This window comes from Channa argus, chromosome 1 (assembly GCF_033026475.1).
Source record: "Channa argus isolate prfri chromosome 1, Channa argus male v1.0, whole genome shotgun sequence".
NCBI lineage: Eukaryota > Metazoa > Chordata > Actinopteri > Anabantiformes > Channidae > Channa > Channa argus.
In genome coordinates this window covers 46,586,035-46,604,240 of record NC_090197.1, presented here as the reverse complement: position 1 = coordinate 46,604,240, position 18,206 = coordinate 46,586,035, and positions in this window count along the sequence as shown.

Here is an 18,206-nt window from a genome sequence, read left to right as displayed (position 1 = left end):
AAAAGCCACTATAATGAAAACATGTCTGGAGATGCATTTAGAGCTGCACAGTCCAATTTGAATTCTAATGTCACTGTCTTTACTTACTTGAAGTTAAAAATATGCAAACACAACTTATAGCTATAGTGAATAGCTATATTAGTTATTAAGGTTCAGTTTTTGCTGATAGTTTTTGGGGGGTGGCTGTAGTTCAAGGCAAGGCAGTCGTCCACGGACCACAGGGTCAGTGGTTCAATCCTCGACCCCATCTATATGTCAAAGGGTCTCTGGGCAAGACACTGAACCCCTAACAGCCACTTTCCATCCCCAGCTGTGCAGTGCCAGTCCAAGCCCTGTAGAAATTGGGGAGGGATGCATCAGGAAGGGCATCCAGCGTAAAACTGTGCCAAATCAACATGCGGACAATGATCTGCTGTGGCGACCCTGAACTCACGGGATAAGCCGAAAGTGCAAAAAAAAAAAAGATTTTGCTTTTTAATAATGATTCACTGTAGATGGTCATATAAGACTAACTACTTGTTGTGGTTGTGAACGTTATTTAAAAAAGCGTTTCTGATATCTTGGCTTCACAAATTGAATTAATAAACTCATTACAGAATTTGTATTTTATTACCATAAAAACTAAGATTACAATCCAATGAAATAAATGTGTAAATGTTGCTATTTTATGTACTATTTTACAAATTGTCATAGATAATTTAATTTGTTTAATACATGATTTTTGTATGTGATGTACTGAATGTCTCCGCATAAGCTTCATAGGCTAGGTTCAGGGAGAGCCATGAGACAGTAGCAAAAAGACAAATTTTTGAATATTTAAAATTGTGGGTCATTTATTTCAACCTTTGTTGGCTGGCACTCTTCTACAGAGAATCTGTTGGCACATTGCTTTGTTTGCTGCCACAGTATCACCAACTGTTGAGCAGCGGAAAAGCATGAACGCAAGATTTGAGCTGTGCATGTGTGCATTTGTTTTGTGCTGTATATACACCATAAACAAAATGGCAGCCGAATCTTAAAAACCTGGCTACACCATACTAATGTCAGCCACTTTAACACTTGTGAAAACATTATATTTATGCCTAACAAAAATCTTTACTTCTATTATTGGAAAAAAGGTGTCTCATGTTGTAAAAAAGCAAGCCACAGCATATGTATGACACTATTATAGTCAAAGTCATTTTCAAATGAAAAGCAGGTTTGAACAACTCACCATTGTAATTTAAACAGCAAACATCATTAAGCACTCTAAGTGCAATATTCATCAAACAAGATTACTGCAGCACTCAAAAGGAGCAAAATGCCAGGCGACAACAAACAGGCAGTCATTTCAAAGAAGAAAGCACTGGAGGCGTGGTGGGAGAAATCTCAGCAGAAATAGTGAGGATAAACATGTGACTTGAAAACCCTTATTCTGTTTATTCTGTTACATCATCATGTCTTTGCAGGACTATTAGACCAAACAGAAGCTGTGGGTGTATAGTGAGGCTGTGTGTGTGTTTTTGCCTATGTGGTGTCTGTAGGGGTATTTAAGAGTCTAACAGAAAGTAAGAGACAAGTGAGATTGAGTTGGGATGGGGTGGGCTGGCATAATGAGTGACATATTGAGAAATCTTTACCTACAAAGCAGTCTTCTTCCATGCAAATGAGACTCACTTGATAAGGATCTGTTTGATGGGACACATGCGGAATATGAGGCAGCTAATTCCCTCATTAGTATTCCACAGAGCTGATTGGCAAAGACCAGAGAGAGCCAGCCAGAGAGCTTGTCTGCAAAACCCAATATTGATTTGTTTAATGGTGTCAGGGAGTCAAAAATCACAAATCTCCTGTCAATTGTTTATGAGGCTGTTTAGCAGGCCAATAGATGCCCCTCGCTTAATTAATACCTCATTACGGAGATGTGATTATATGCTTCAACTGTTAATGGGGCCCCTGAATTTCAAAGACCACCATAAAAGGTGTCCTGACAAACAGAGCTGGGGAAAATGTGATATCTGATTTGTCTCAGTATGTTTGTTGATTCGGGACTCTTTGTTTGTTTTCTTCCCTTTGTATGCCTCCATCATACGCAGGGCATCCATGCTCAAAGGCTCAACATTTTCCTCTGTTTATGTCCCATTTAGTTTTTTATCACTTAACAGTAAAAAATTGGTCAACTAAAGTGTAAAAGTAACTGTTCTTATATCATGAATAGTAAAAATATACAATACTGTATACACTGATGCAGAGAACTGTACACAATCTCTGCAAGAAACATACTTTAAAAATTAGCAACAAGAAAGAACAGATTCAAAAAACACTGAATGTCTTTTTAGAAAAGACCGAAAAGTGAGGGGGCTGATGCTCACCTAAGCGAGCACACATGGCTGATTTGAAGGGCTCTCTATTTAAAGGCCCATAAAGAGAGTGATAATGGCAGAGGTTTATGAGGACTCAGCCCAGTGAGACAGCCTGTTACTGCCACGGCTGCTGTTGTTGTTATTCCCACTGTTCCTCGATGGCCACTAAAGCGGAAAAATGGATCCTTACTTTGGGTTGAAATATGAAGCTGGGCTTATTCTCCCTCTCTTTCTCTTTTTGTGTGAAAGGCGCCCAGGCATTTGCCTGCATGGTTATGGAGTTAAATGCTCAGCTCCATGGCTGGGCTTCTGCACGGTTCCCCCTCCATTTCATTCCCTCTGACAGGATTAGCAGGTCTCCAGTGTTAGAAATACATTAAGTGGACCTTTGCAGTCACTTATTATGCCTGATTATGCAGCTGGAATGGGGAAGGTAGGCTCTGTTTGTAGTTAAATAACTTCTCAGATGCTTTTTTTTTTTACAGCAGCAATCTTCAAAGCATGAACGGGTCAGTGGCTCAGGCACAAAGCTGAGATTGATTTCCACCCTCCTACTCTTTGTTCTCGTGCTTTAAAGAGGACAGGTTCTACTAAATTAGTTTGCCCATGTTATTAATGGAATAGCCAATTAAACTCCCATACTGTGGTGTCATAGGAAAACAATGCAGCCGTACAGCCTTCCCACGTTCGTGGTTAGTGCACCAAGGTTAATGAAATGGTTAACTTATGCTGATGTATAGATAGGATTAGGCTCCATCTGGGCAGTGTGCCACTCTAATAGTATGACGACTGTGCTCTTGAAATACCAAAGAGTCTAAACAGCTGTCCATTTTCTAGATCAGCATAGAAGCTGTCAGGATTTTGGAATCTTCTGGGATCTTCTCAGGTCAAGGTGCTACATAACGTAGCATCAATATCACCCGGGACAGTAAACGTGCCTAATGCAGACTCTTTGTTTTGACAGCTGGGACAAAACAATCTGAGAGTTTCGAGCTGAAACAAGTGGACAATTCATTGGAGTATGAGAAAGTTTCCATGAAATCAACAGTGAGAGGGAGATTGACAGGAGGAATGGGAATGAGACATTTCACTCGGAAATGTCAACCAAACAGTTAACAGATGAGTGTGTAGGTGTGTATGCATGGCAAAATTGGAGGTTGGGTGTGTATGTGGGTACAAAGACATGGCTTTAATGTCAGCTGTGTCAGTTTCCAAAATTAGAACATTTTCATTGTTGCTCCAAAAATAAAACCCAATCCCATGTTCTTTCGAACTACATGAGTTATTTTCTATAATGCCAGCAACATTTTCCACTTTGTTATTCATTTATTATATCTGACAATGTAAATGACTCATCACATTTAAAGGTGAACAGCCCCTAAGCATGATGTGACTAAAATCATGGCCATTTAAGCTATACCTCAGCTCTCTGGGCCTGAAAATTCCATGTAGAATATAAGGCAGAGCAGAGGGAAAATTAGTCCTCCTCACTTGATGGCTGTTATAGTTGGCCATTTCGTGACCCACTGTGAATAAAGCTCCAATTTATGGCAATTATCCATGTTAAAGACGGCACCCATACAAATTAGCAATAATGCCAGAGGTGGTGAGAATATGCTAGCTGCAGTTGCAATTATCATAATTTTAGTCTGGAATACCTCACATGTATCACAGCTAAAAATGACTTTATGCATATTATGTGGAGGGCAAGTTATGCTGAAGCTAAATTGATAATATTTCTATTTATGTGCTGAGAAGGAGTGTATCTCTTGCAACAAGGAAGGGTAAGAGAGGGTTTTACCCTAAGAACAGCTGACAAAAGTGATCTGTTATTACTTACAGGGGAGCGCAGTCACATGGGGCCTCCACACATCACACACCTCAGGCCATGACCACTCAGCAACGCCCTCCCCATCCTCGGCCCGGCCCTGTCACATCTGGCCCCAAAGATTCGGGACGTTTTCTTTCCTCTGTTCAAAATGCACCAGTGGTTCTCATTTAACACCTGTTCGCCCTAATTTCCATTTTCGGGGACGCTGTGGATTTCAAATCATTTATCACTTCCCAAAGTGCTTCCACATGTGTGCTGCCTTTCCCAGTGTGCGGGGTCCCTGCCTCCGGCCAACCTTTTCCAAATGTATTAAAATTCAGTTTGGTCCAAAGAAGTTCAGACACTGATGTTTCATTGTGGTGATGTCTGGTAATTATTAGTCTAAATTACAGCTCCAGCATGTGACTTGACGGGGTGGACTCCATGTTTAAAAGGAGGGATGGGGCGAGGAGGTAGGGCCGAGGTGGTCTGTCATGCTTTGTTCACTTTTATAACTGTGTTCCCTAACACTGGGATGTCAGTCAGACTGAAACAGTTTCGCCACCGTGGAAACACTTGTGTGGTTAGGGACCTGAGGGAGTCCACTGGGACCCACTGTGGGCAGCTGGGTGAAGCCTGTGTCAAAAGCACTCCACAGTGAGTGGAAGACTCCCACATCGAGCTCTGATGAACATTAAATACCAACTGCAGTCCAGTTGATATTCAAGGTCAGAGTTCATATTGTGAAACCAGGATTAGATCTCAAAGTAGAAAATGATTTGAATGAAAGTGAAATCAGATTATGTCTTGGGGCTCTTTGAACAACAGTCCCCAAGCCTCAGCACACCAACACTGTGTAATTGGCTCTCACTAAATAAGATGGGAATCATGCAACCTACTTAAAAAAGTGTAAAATTACATTGTTCATTTTGCATAAAAACACAGACATGTTGAAGCATCGGCCTGTAAAAGCTTCTCCCACACATAGTTGTGCTTTTTAATTGCCAAGTCAACAATTAAATAAATCAAACTAATTTAAATTCAGTGAACACATCTAAATCATATTCAGCAGAGCTTAAAACTGAAAGGTTAAAAAAAAAGCACAAATAAAGGAACAAACTGTAGCCAAATATCTGTTGTCTTCATCTGCCTAACCCTTTATCCTATTCAGTGTAACAGGGGTGCTGGGACCCATCCTAGCCATCACCAGTGTATCTTAGGGCCAACACAGACAGACATTCACGCTCACATTGATACTTATGAGCAATTTAGAGTCACCAATTAACTTAGCATGCATGTCTTTGGACTGTGAGAGGAAACTGGAGTACCCAGAGGAAACCCATGCAAGCACAGGGAGGATATGCAAACCAGCCGGCAGGTGGACGTAACCAAGGGACATTGTAGTTGTTCTAGCTAACCACTCCACCACTGTGGTGCCCTGTTGTCACCATACTGAATAATAACCAAAAATCATGGAAGGTAATGAAAACCTTTTCATTACTTGATTTTTCAAGTTCAAAGACATGTGCTACTGAAGTGGGGAAATTTTTTTTTCCACAAACAGAGAAATTAAATGTATTCAAATTTAATCTAATTAAAAAAAGAAATTGCAACATTTGTGTTTACAAAGTAAGTTTTTTTTGACGTGCTAAGCTCCATCTTTAAGTAGGGAATGTTTAAAACACTACTGTAAGTGTGCTTAATTAAAGTGGGCTATGAAAATGTGCACTAATCAGATATGGTTGGTAACAAAGTCCATGAAATTACTAATTAGAATTTCATTAAAAGGTAATGCTTTATCATCTGAGGAAATCATAACCTTTAAAACGCTTTCAGGAAAGCAGTATGCCTCTTTAAATGGGCTAAAAGAGAGAAACGGCTGGCTTTTGATGTAATATCTCATTTAGAATTTGAGCTAAATTGGACCATTTAAACATGTCATTGTTTTGGACGTAATTTATCAGACTAATTAATGACAGTTATTGCCTGGGTTGGGCGGCTGACAGAACACCAGGCTCCTGCAGGAAGAGATCACAAAGACAGATGTTTTAGCTTGGATTAAAATACAACATTAGGCAGCATTTGCCTCAGAATGACAGCCACCCCTTTTTGATTTCTCCTTCTCTTAGATGACTTCAGATGATTAGCAATCACATTTCAAAGTGTTGTCGAGAATACAGAAAACATAGAGTTATTTAGTGATTATTTTAATCTATGTGTTTCATTATAATAGTATAAAAACACTCCAGTTGCTTAACGTAGCTGTTTGAGCAGTTTAAACTTCTTACTGGTAGTATGGTGTCACCCACTTGATGGGCTGCCTGATTACTATTCCTCCCATCAGTTGGTCAGGATGGATTGTGTTAGTTGAAGGGATCATATGTCCGCACTCAGGTCTGTTTATCCGAAGGACACAGGCACTGGAATAAAAGACAATCTGTTCTCCTACTAATGACAGCTTGATTTCAGCGTCAGAGTTCACTCTTTTCTACACCAACACACAAGAACAGAGGATAACAGGCAAACTGTCGACATTAGGCAGATATGTGTGGAAAGCTGATTAGCTGATAGTTCACGGAGGTAACACCCATGAGTCAGAGGTGAGTATGGGTGAAAAGTGAAAAGTAATACTGTAGGTTTCCCCTGTGTCATGCCCTCAGCAGAGTCGCTGGCCTGCTACAGATGTTGAAAAAGGATTGCTGCTGGAGCAGAGATGTGCATTATGGAGCCAAAATTGTCAGTGTAACTGAATGCATTTTCAGTTAGTGACTTTATAGTCTTGAATTAAATCAGAAAACTGATCAGTTGCTACATAAAAACTAGAAACTCAATCAAATGCAAGACTTGGGCTAACTGCCAGTTAGGTGCAAAACGAGGCATGTCAGCAATGTGACTTTAATTTGCCCTGCAGTCTTCATAAACATTTGCCTTGTGAACAGCAACCATGGTGGCATGGTCTACTACTGTCTACATGTGTACACATGTAACATAGCACAAAGTGTCTCTCATGGAAAATATATTATATATATGTAAATGTAAAGGTTTTAAGGAAAAAATCCAAAAAGGGCACATCTAAATATTTTTTTTGGAATTGTACTTTTTTACATCAAATTGGCACCCAAAACATGAAAACATTAAAGCACTGATGAAATGGATTCGCTCAGACACTTTAGTTGACTGTGCGGCTTGAGGCCAGCTGATGTTGTTTGATTTATGGTGCACCCTGGTTCCTCAAGTGGAAACTAATTTGCACCTTTGCGCGGGTGACACTTAGGCATTAGCTTGAGAGTGTATCAGTACCTGTAATTAAACCAGATGGTGAAACAACCCTGACAGGACTGTTAACAATGTAGGGACTCTACATGGTCCTTATTCCTGAGCTGTGCTTTCCCTGTGCACATTGTTACAGAGGAGTTGTGGCTACAATAAAGCTAAAGTACAGTAAATAGTCTTGGATGAGGAAAACAGAGAGTACATTTAAACTACAGTCTCTGTGAAATGCCAGATATGACCTCAAATGACTTGAAATGAAGCCTGTTAATACCAAACTATCTAATCTCCACAGCACAGGTACTCATGTTTGAATGACCTTCAATCAGTCCCCCAAAAGAAAAGGTTATTTCGTAAATCATTTCTTTTTTATCAGAGAAGCAAGAAGGAGCAAAGAAAAACCTAAAATGAACAAGTACACCATGGGGGGGGGGGGGGGGGGGGGGGGGGGGGGGGTCACTAAATTAAAGCCGTGACAGATCTGTAAGTTAGTGTGCAGTTAGGCTTATGTTTGAAAATAACCCAGTCAGATCCCTATTAGGACATTTTCTCTAAACTAGTTCCAAATTTGTGTTCCTTCCCCCTTAAATTGTAAGATGTGTTTAAAAGCACCACACTGAGATATGTGCTAAATACCAGCTGAGCAAAAAAAAAATCCCCATATCTGTCATTAAAAGGATCATAGAGTATAATCATCATTTTACAATTGGAACACATGCTGTAATAGTGCATTCAGCAGTCCTGTGTAGTCACTTTACTTTCTGACATGATACTACAGCGCATAATACAGTCTGTAATTATATGTTTCCTGAATGTGGAAGACTGCGTAAAACTGCCATGAGCTCCTGTGTGCCTTTCATAAAATGCTTTTCTCCTCCTTGGCAATCACTCACGCAGACTGACTCACTGGGCTTCAACAAAGAACTTAAGCAGGTTCACACCAGGAGGGGCAGTAGTACAGCAGCCATCTGGTTGGTGGAATAAAGACAAGTAAAATATAGTTCACACCTACTCATGACTTACTGTACAAAATGCACTGTGTTGGGACTGTTTGGTAAAGGTATCAGATCAAGTTTAATCATGAGCTTCCGGATAATAATATTTTGCAGTTGACTGGGATGCCATCAAGCTCTCATCAAGCCAGAGTAATTTATTCTAACACAGACTTCAACATCAGACCATGACCCTTCATCCCTGCAGACACATGCGAACAGCCAGGAATACATGACACCTGTGTCTTTCAGCAGTGTGATATTAAAGAAGCAAAATAAACATATTCAGCACAGATGATAACTCTGTTGTCCACTCCCTTAACTAAAAAAGCTCTAGTGAGACGTCATCATCCTGTTACTCAAATTGGTGGATGCAGTGAAGTGCTTTACTAATGATACAGCAAATGAGGACAGTGTGTGTGTGTGTGTGTGTGTTGGAGGGGGGGGGGACTTGGTGGTGGAGGTAGAGCAGGAGGAGAGAATGAGAGGGTAAAAAACATTAATTATTAGCCCCAGTGGGATCTCTTATATTCTGTCTAGCCTGGACAACACCAATTAATACAGCAATTATTATCCTGGCCCGTAGCATAGGGTTGACTAAGCTGGCTTGCCTTCTGACGATTATGGCATGAGGGGGAGCAGCAGAAGAGAAGCATGCTGGAGCGAGATTACTCATCTCACACTAAACCCCTGCTTTTATGATGCATGGGTGATGGGAAAGATAGAGCCAAAGAGTAATTTAGTCTGCAAATTTCAACTCAGCATTACTGCAACACAATCTCCCCACAGATTAATTCCTGTTGGGTGTCATCTTTAAGGGTGTAGCGGAGCAAAAACTCGATAAAGAATGAACCGCACAGACATTTTCTCATATTTCACCCTCTTCCTTAGTAACAAGCTGGCCTAAAGCTGTGCTTTAAGTGTAAGAACCTCTAGATCCTGTGTGACAGGTGCATAGTTCACAATGCTACTCGTCCTTTTATACCCCTAAGGTCTTCTCCGAGGCTGTAACACAGCCCTGCACTGCATTCATTTCCTAAACATTGTCTTCTCCCCTCCCCACTCTTGGCCCTGATTCCTCACTAGTAGATGCATCTAAGCAATAGCTCCACCTAGTTTCAGCTGCACTGCTCTCATGCATGCTCTGCTTTTCAGAGTAGCATGGAAGAAGATCTGCCGTTTCAAATAAAATATTGCTCCCATATTATCCCCCTACTCCAGTCATATTATCCACTGTGCTCTATTCTTCCTCATCATCTTTTTGGACAGGAGAGTTCTCTGTCTCTCTTGTTCTATTTTTGCGCCTCGCTGTCCTTGTCCCTGCTTTCCTGTGACAGCCCTTGCAAAAGCATCTTAAGCACATATGCCCCTTTTCCCCGCAGCCACTGTAAAATCTGTGCTGACAGCCAATGAAAACAACACGGATGCTTGCATGTTATCTTGACATGGCCATGTTAAGCTTCGCTCTCATGATGCTAAATGGTCGTCATAAACCTTTTAAGAGCCGCGCGGCCTAATACAGACTTTTATGAAAACATTATGCTGTGTAATATGTTTAGATTCAGCAAGGACATACAGTAGGCAGCCACTGCTCACTGTCACAAAGCTCAAATGTCAGGCACTTTACAAAACAATAATATTGAATGTAAAAAGAAACAGCAAGGTGTTTACAGAGATGCATATTCTATTCATTCAATGTGCCGTTTTTTTTTTTTGTTAATGCAGATTTTAATTTGTATATTTAAAATAACAGTATTGATGTGAATCTTTTATGTTCCAAAATAATGTTCTACTGTTTCCTCCTCACTAATCTACATCTGCTTTTCTATGGGACCAATTGACAAAACAATTACAGTCTACCGGATCTTGTTTAACAAGTCCTTGGAGTACTAAGAATGATTAGATGGTGGGTATTACATGAGGAACCCATCTTTGGATTAGTGATGAACACAATAAATTCTGAAATAAGTGGAGGAATATGTACATCCCTTTCATGGAAGACGCTTAGGTGATTGCTGCCACGAGAGGATTTGTCAGCATAACACAGGATCTCAAACAATAATGTGTGTGTGATAGGACACCATGGAACACATTCATAACCCAATTCAGTGCCTGTTGTGTAAATGGATTTCTTCTCTATAAAGCCAAGTGAAGGGCCAGAAAGAATTCAGTATCATTTCATCATCATTTAGTTGAATACATTAAACCATCCTCACCATCATAACCATCAAAATTCTACAGAAAACAGATTTATGCCTTAGAAAAAGTTAAATACAGGCAAGAGTCTAATTCCAGCAGATCAGAGGTTTAAGTTAGTAATTGGTATGTGCTTCATGTTCCTTTCCAGCAGGACCGTCATTTATTTACAGAGGTGTTGTGTTGCGCCTCAGTACAAAAAAACTGGCCTGGCTGCTAAGAGGAGGCGCTGTCATTGTCACCATGAGGTGTAGGATAACAGCTCTTGAGCAGGTTGTAATTAGAGTGGCTGAGGTGTAATGAGGGTGCAAGATTCTTGCTCCTGCAGCCGGTGCCAAACTGTACTAGGGCGCTGAGGGTGTACAGTTGAGTGGGATCCCAGCCAGAGCTGTTTTGCCACCTCACTGTCTCTATCTGTGACTTGGAGTAGCCCAGTAGCCCAGGCATCTGACAAAAGACGGCATTATATCAGAAGGGACTTGGATTCAAGTTTAATTTTTTCACAATAGTTTCTCTGCTGAACTGGAGTGGCTCTCAACAGGTGGTAATAATAACAATAATAATTATCCTGTGGAATAATAATAGTTATTAAAATGATTATCTAGCGGGGAACAGAGGTAGGGCTTTGGCTCAAAAGTCATACAAGACGTGAAAGAATTTGTGGTTTGCTGACTGACTTGTCCATGAAGATATTCATCCTGGATGTTGTTTGAAAACAGACTGTATTTATAGCCAACTCCTTGTTCTTACACTTGCATTTTCACTGGTGTTCATGAGATGTGTACAGTACACCTTTCAACATGTGCACGCACACACACACACAGACACACCCACACACACACACACACACGCACACACATGCACACACAGACAGACACGCACACACGCCAATTTCTGCCCTCTTGGCAAAATGAAAACTTCTGTCAGAGTCAGATTGAAATTTATATCAGTTTGTCAGGCGCAAGCCAAAAATGATCTTACTGCACATTATTTTGATAAGTTTGGTGCCAGAGATAGAAAAGAAATGGAGGAGAGAGGGAGGAGAGTACCCCACACTCCGCACACCAGATAAGTGCAGAAGCCAAGATTCCTCTCACTGCTCCATCAGTAAGTGCCCAACCTGACCCTCAAAAAGAAAACCTTTTGGTAGAGATGCCTCTTTGCATAATGTTCCACCGCCAGCTAAACTCAAGGAAAAAAAATGCATCAATTACTCTCAAATTAAGAACAATCCAGCTACAAAGTTGGGTGTGTTTATTTAAAACTTAAACAGCAATGAACTAATTCTCTACTCTGTCTGCGTGTGTGCTTGCTTGTAATGCTAAGTGATATGCCAGGAGTTTGTCAAAGTACAAACTGCTACTACTGTCTTGCACGTGAATGAACTTTTTAATTAGTTTGTGAGCAGCTCTCCATCTGACTTTGGAGACAACACAGCTGAAGAATCGTAATGAGATGAAAGGAAAAAAGTGTTGTGTCAATAATGTGTTGACATATAATTTTCTTCCGTTGTTTATTTTTTTTAATGAAGACAAAGCTTTTATTTGTGGCTGAACCACCAGCATGAAATTCTTTTCATTGCAGTGTTTGGAGTGAACCACTGTGTAACACAGTTACACCATGTCAGAGCTGCAGCACAGAGCAATACTGCTCATTACTGTTCTGCTAGGGAACATAACCACAATAAACACATCCCTTTCCACCAGGGTAGGCAGTAGGGCCAGACACTCCATTTGTGTCCGGCTCCAAGGGTGAAAGGAGTGGTTTCACTGCATGGGTCAAGTCAGGGTTGACTTTTAGTGTAGTCTAATTTTGTAGAATATTAAATACTGTTGTAAAAAATGTTGATAGTTCAAGACCATATATGTATTTATTTCTAACTGTATTTTTTAGTGAGGTCCTGTGGTCGGGATAGTGGGAGCAGACCCCTACAGGTCATAAACTCCATAATGTAGTCCATCTTCGCAGCCAGCCCATGGAAGTCTGACTTCTGAGGGGTTTCCAATAAACCATGGCAGTGCTTTCATTTCCCCATGACTCCCCAGGAAACTGCAGGAATGTCAATATGAATGAAAGAATGTCTCGCCAAAATATAGAGAGGATTAATCAACACCTGTACTCCTTGGATCTGCATTTACAAATTACTGCAGACTAAGAGGCAGTGTTAACTAAGCAAGAACCGGGGATTCATCCTTCTTTTAATTCATTATATCATTATCAGAAATGGATGTTTAACCAAGTGACCAACCAAGAAACCTGAAGATACACATTAAAGTTCATATGTAATATGAAGGGCACTGTACAATGAAAAGATACAGTGAATGAGATGTACAGAAGGGACCTTTCGATAATGGCAATGAATAAATATTAGTTTACGGTCATTATGATCCATTTTAAATCATTATGATAACAAACTAATGTGCAATACCACAGCATAGAGTATGTAAGTTTTTTCAAAAATGATTTATCAGAAAAATGCTCAAAAACGTATCTCTCTGTAGAGAGGTTTTGTCAACGCTTAAGACTCACATTGTGTCTACACTGAAATAGTAGCATGTGTAAAAGAGCTTGAGAAAATCTTTTGCAAGACTCGTGTTTGGTCTGAACTGCATTTGATGTATACAAAGCATCACAATACAGAACTAAAAGCAGTGCAAAGAAATTTGCTCCGGAAAATGTCTGAGTGAGGCTTGCTTCATTAACCAATCAAAGAATTCCAAGTATTTCTGGTTGATTTGGTAAGTTGGAAGCTGGCACTAGCTGAACTTACATCAACAGAATCTATTTTAAGTGTCAAGTGCACAAATGCTCAAAATTCAGAATGACCCCGATTGTATTGTTTTTAGAACATAACTGTGCATGGATAAAACACTTCAGCGTCAATGTCTTTGTGTTTAGGGTGGAGCTAATCTTAGCTGCTTCAAATACTATTCTGTATACTAAATACTATTCTAATTTATGAAATCTACTACATTTAGTGAAGTAGAGGTAGAAAAATTTTAAACATTTAAATGAAAATAATCATGGAGCTTAAATCTTTACATAACTACTTGACTTAGATTTTTCCTTGCCTTGTACCTCACTTGTAAATCGTTTTGGATAAAAGCGTCTGCTAAATCACTAAATGTAAATGTAAATGTACAGTAGAGTAGTAGTGTTGGTGGACATTTATATCTAATCAAAAGATGTCAGTGTTCTAATGTGAATTTCATTTTTTAAAATGCACTGTAGATGTTCATTATTTCTTCATGCGAATCTCTACTTTGTGCAGTGTTTTCCAATTGTCCACACCCAAACATATGGGAATAATAGGTGCCACTATTGTGCTTATCAGTGCTTACACCTATTTTGTTCACACTTATTAGAATGAACAAATTATACTGCAATATTGCAGCACACGCACTTTGTGACCGAACAGTGTGTAATATACAGCTATGTAGTCCGTGTTGATATGTGGAGAGCAGATGATGTTGTGAGGTGATAATGACCAAGCCAGGGTAATTGCTCTGCCAGTAGGAGACCTGTAATCACTGATTATGTAATTGGGATTGCTGATATAGAACAGGTGAAATGAGAGCTAGCTGATTCCCTTTGAGCATCCACAACAGGGACTTCATTTACAAAAACACAAATAACAAGATTACACTTCTCAGAATTTAGACCAGGCAGTAATACAGGAGTTACAGTATGTCAAGAGTTAGCCAGTTATGTCAAAGTTATTATACCATTAGTACAAGTACATCTGTTCATTTTAATTTTGTTGTGTCATTTAGTTTTTTCATTTGTATGATTATAGATTGTAACTTAATTTAACTAAATTATAATTGTCTCAATAATTTCTGTTCAATATGTTCAATTGATTTGTTACTGAATAAAGAGGTGTTTTATTTAACGTCAACATCAAGTAGTGTCTGGGGATGACTGCCACAGTCAGGGTGTGTAAGTGGGAAGGTTTTTATAGATGGGCTATAATATCGGCCTTGGTCTTTAAAGGGTTTTATTGAGAATTAGGATGACAGAGAATGGTATCAGACTTTTCTTTTAAATGTTTGCAGTCACGTTGAACATTTATTAAATTATCTTGGAAAGCTATTAGTTAATCAATATTAAAAACTGATCACTGCAAAACTCAGTTAATTTTATAACTTTGTATGTGGGAGTGTAATTGACCAGCAAGCTTGGAGGTCATCAAAGGTACCTGTATAATTAAAGAGACTTGAAATATGAGCTGGGAACAAAATGAGAGTAGCCTTTGATATTCTCACTGTCAGTTTATCCTCCTGGCATAAACTTCACAATAATTCTACTATTATTACCCTGAACAATAAATGAAGAAACCAAGAGGTCTTAACACATCACTTGCACCCAATTGGCTTTCCACCAGCGTGTCAGATGAAAGGTCCGAGTGGCAAGAATGTTAAGCAGAGCTCCCTCACATACCCACAGACACTGGACCTCACCTTTCACTGGTCCTATGGCTGGACATTATCCGTCTGCCTAAACCAGAGGATTCACAGTTCCCAAGCAAGGTGCAACACACCATTGTCACTGCCCACCTTTTCATTGCTTGCACCTGCTAAAACATTTGAGGTATTTGAGCAGCAGGGCAACACATTTGCTTTTCATTTAACCTGCCTTTGGAGACCTTTGAAGTACATAATAGCAGAGCAGCATAGGTTCCCCTCCCACCCCCCTTAATCATTTACCTAGTAAAGGCACATTCTCTGCAGCTAACCCATCAAGCGGAAAACGAGTTTGGCCCACTATTTCTCTATCCCTCCCTTTTCCTCCCTTGCCCTCTCTTGGCCTGTTATGCTCTGTGTGTCACTCCCTCCGCTTCCCTTTGTGAAACCCTCATGCAGTCGTTCGCTAACTCTGCTGTATGTGAATGAGGGAGGCATGAAGCCAATTGTTGGCCATGTCTGGGCGTGAAAGGTTTCTGGAGATGGTGTGCCTGGCAGCCCATTGATACACACGCCTAATTATCTTTTGCATCCAATCATGAGGAAAGTTATTGGCATAGGAAATATAGCCTTTGTATTTTGGGCAAGATAATGAGACTTGTGTGCTTCAACACAGAATATGAAAAAGATCTGGTTGGAAATTTGAGTTGGGATTGGAGCCAGATTTGGCCTAAATGTTTAATCATGTTCAGTGATAAAAGCATATGCTCTAATTTTCACTTGTTAATGTCCTTATTGAACAGATGGGAGTGTCTGTGTGTGAATGCGTGTGTCCAAGAAAAAATGGAGCAAATCCGTAATTCTCTCAAAACTATAATTTGATTATTATGTATTAGATAAATCCATTGCCATTTTATTCTTATCTGTGTTTGTTCAAATTTATAAACGTATACATTAAAAAAATATATTTCCTACAAATAAAACAGCTGTTAATGCTTCATTCTTTAATCCAGTGAAGTGAATGTTTAGTTCATATGATTTCAGCAGCTCAGAATCAACAGCCAAATATATATTGAATAATCACTGTAATGAAATGCCCCACAAAGTGAATTCCTGGCAGTTGTATACTAACTGTCCTCACTTGTGAACGCTCATCTGGACTCATCTGGACTGTCAAATCTTCATCAGAAACATAAAAGACAAGTCTGAGAGAGAATATATTTTAGGAACACACATCTGGTACTGGATGCAGGTTTACTTTCTGTTTGTAGTAATACCCAAAAATTTTGCGCAGCACTTGTAAAGCTACAATATGCAACTTTTGGGAACCAAGCTATCTGTAATATTAGAAATAATAATAAGATTCAAAAGCAACTCACTCAAAACATCAAAAACGGTCACTCTATCAAAGCCCTAGTTGTCAAATAGATCTGCACATGCTATCTTTTTGCATCAGCATGTGATGCACAGTGCTGGGACTTTGATTAGTTAGAAGAGCGAGCCTGGCTTCAAAAACTTTAGAAGGGAAGAACTAAAAATAAACAAAATGAAAATGTTAAAATGTTTTGTTGAACCTGTCCCTGCTCTACATTTTTTGCTTTGGTAACTTGAACAATAGTTTATAGTTGATACACTGTGGACAGCGACATGGCCACTGACCCACTGTTAGCAGATATGCAATTCCATATACAGCAACCTGTGATGGACTTTTTTTGACATTCTCCTGACATATATTGATATTGTTTGGCCACTGACCACTGTTAATCACAACATTGTCTGTGCACATAAGTTGCTTAAGTTGTGAAGCAACCATGCACCATGTACACCATGTAATGTCATGGTAATTTATGCCTTTCACCCAAAGCATACATGTGAACAGGATGTGCAGGGAAAGAATCAATACAGCTACATACAATGTCCCTGTTACACAAATGACCCGGTTAAAGCAGAAAGAAGTATGCCAACAGAAAAAATCTTGTCCAAACCAGGTTGCTAGACATGCTAAGGAGAAGAAAATGCATTACTGTTAATCTAAGTATGGTGCATATTTGCTGTATGACTCCATTGTTCAGATCCAGAGTCAGATTCAGATTTGAATTGTCTAACCTTTGTCACATGGCTCCCTCCCTGTCTCAAAACTCAGTTTCTATTTTAACCAACCAGGCTTAAAGGAATAGACTTGCAAACAATAATTACCCCAAAAGTAAAGTGTAAAGACACTTCAATTTAAACAACATTTTTGACTGATAAACCTCTCATGTTAAGCAGAAAAATGGATCATTACAATCCCCTAATCAGTAAAAACTATGAGGAATAATGAGCGTTAAAGGGTGCAATGAAAATCAGCACAGTCAGCCCTCATGCTGCTATTAATGTCAGTCACACTCACATTTTACTAGGGCCCTTGAGTGGTTCTCTTTAATGCTCAATTTAACAAAATCACTGTATTAAAGGACCACCTTAGCCACCTGGCTTTTTCCTTTAGGAGAAAACTAGGATCAAACTCTTGACCCTGGTAACTAAAATTGTTATGACCCCCAAATTAATCTGATATGCATGCTTACTTAACATATCTCCTTTCCTGTTACCATGGCTCCTGCTTCATTTGGATATTTTTGTAGGGTATAGTTAGGCAATGCCAGCAATGGTACTGCTCCTTTTGCCTATGGAAATTTATGTGTGAAAACCTGATTTTATTGTCTGAACAGACTCTGACAATAAATATGCCAAATAATATATTACAAATACATTTTAAAACAACTATACACAGCATCTTATAGCCTCTTAAAGAACGTTTCATTAGGACCAAGCAGAATTGCCCCAAGGAGATATTTCCTCTTTTTGTATTTGTTTGTGTTTATATGCTGACTCCTTCTCTCACAGCAATGTCAACCAGAACTTAAAGGCTTGTTGAAAAGGGCCAATGTTATCTGTGGATCCCAAATAATAGGGCCTAAGGTACAAAATTAAAAAGGGGAAGGGGGCTTAAATTCAAATAAATCACACCTGGATGCTTTTTAAAACATTGGCAGAGTGCTCCTTATATTGCACTCAAATTACACCATTTGTTCACAAAAATATTTTAATCCCAGCTGACCTCAAACTTCCCATGAACCAGGGTCTGAACAAAAGGCCGCCCACTGTCCATGCAGTAAATCTGTTGTCTCCCTTCTGGGCCCTCAACAGGGGATCA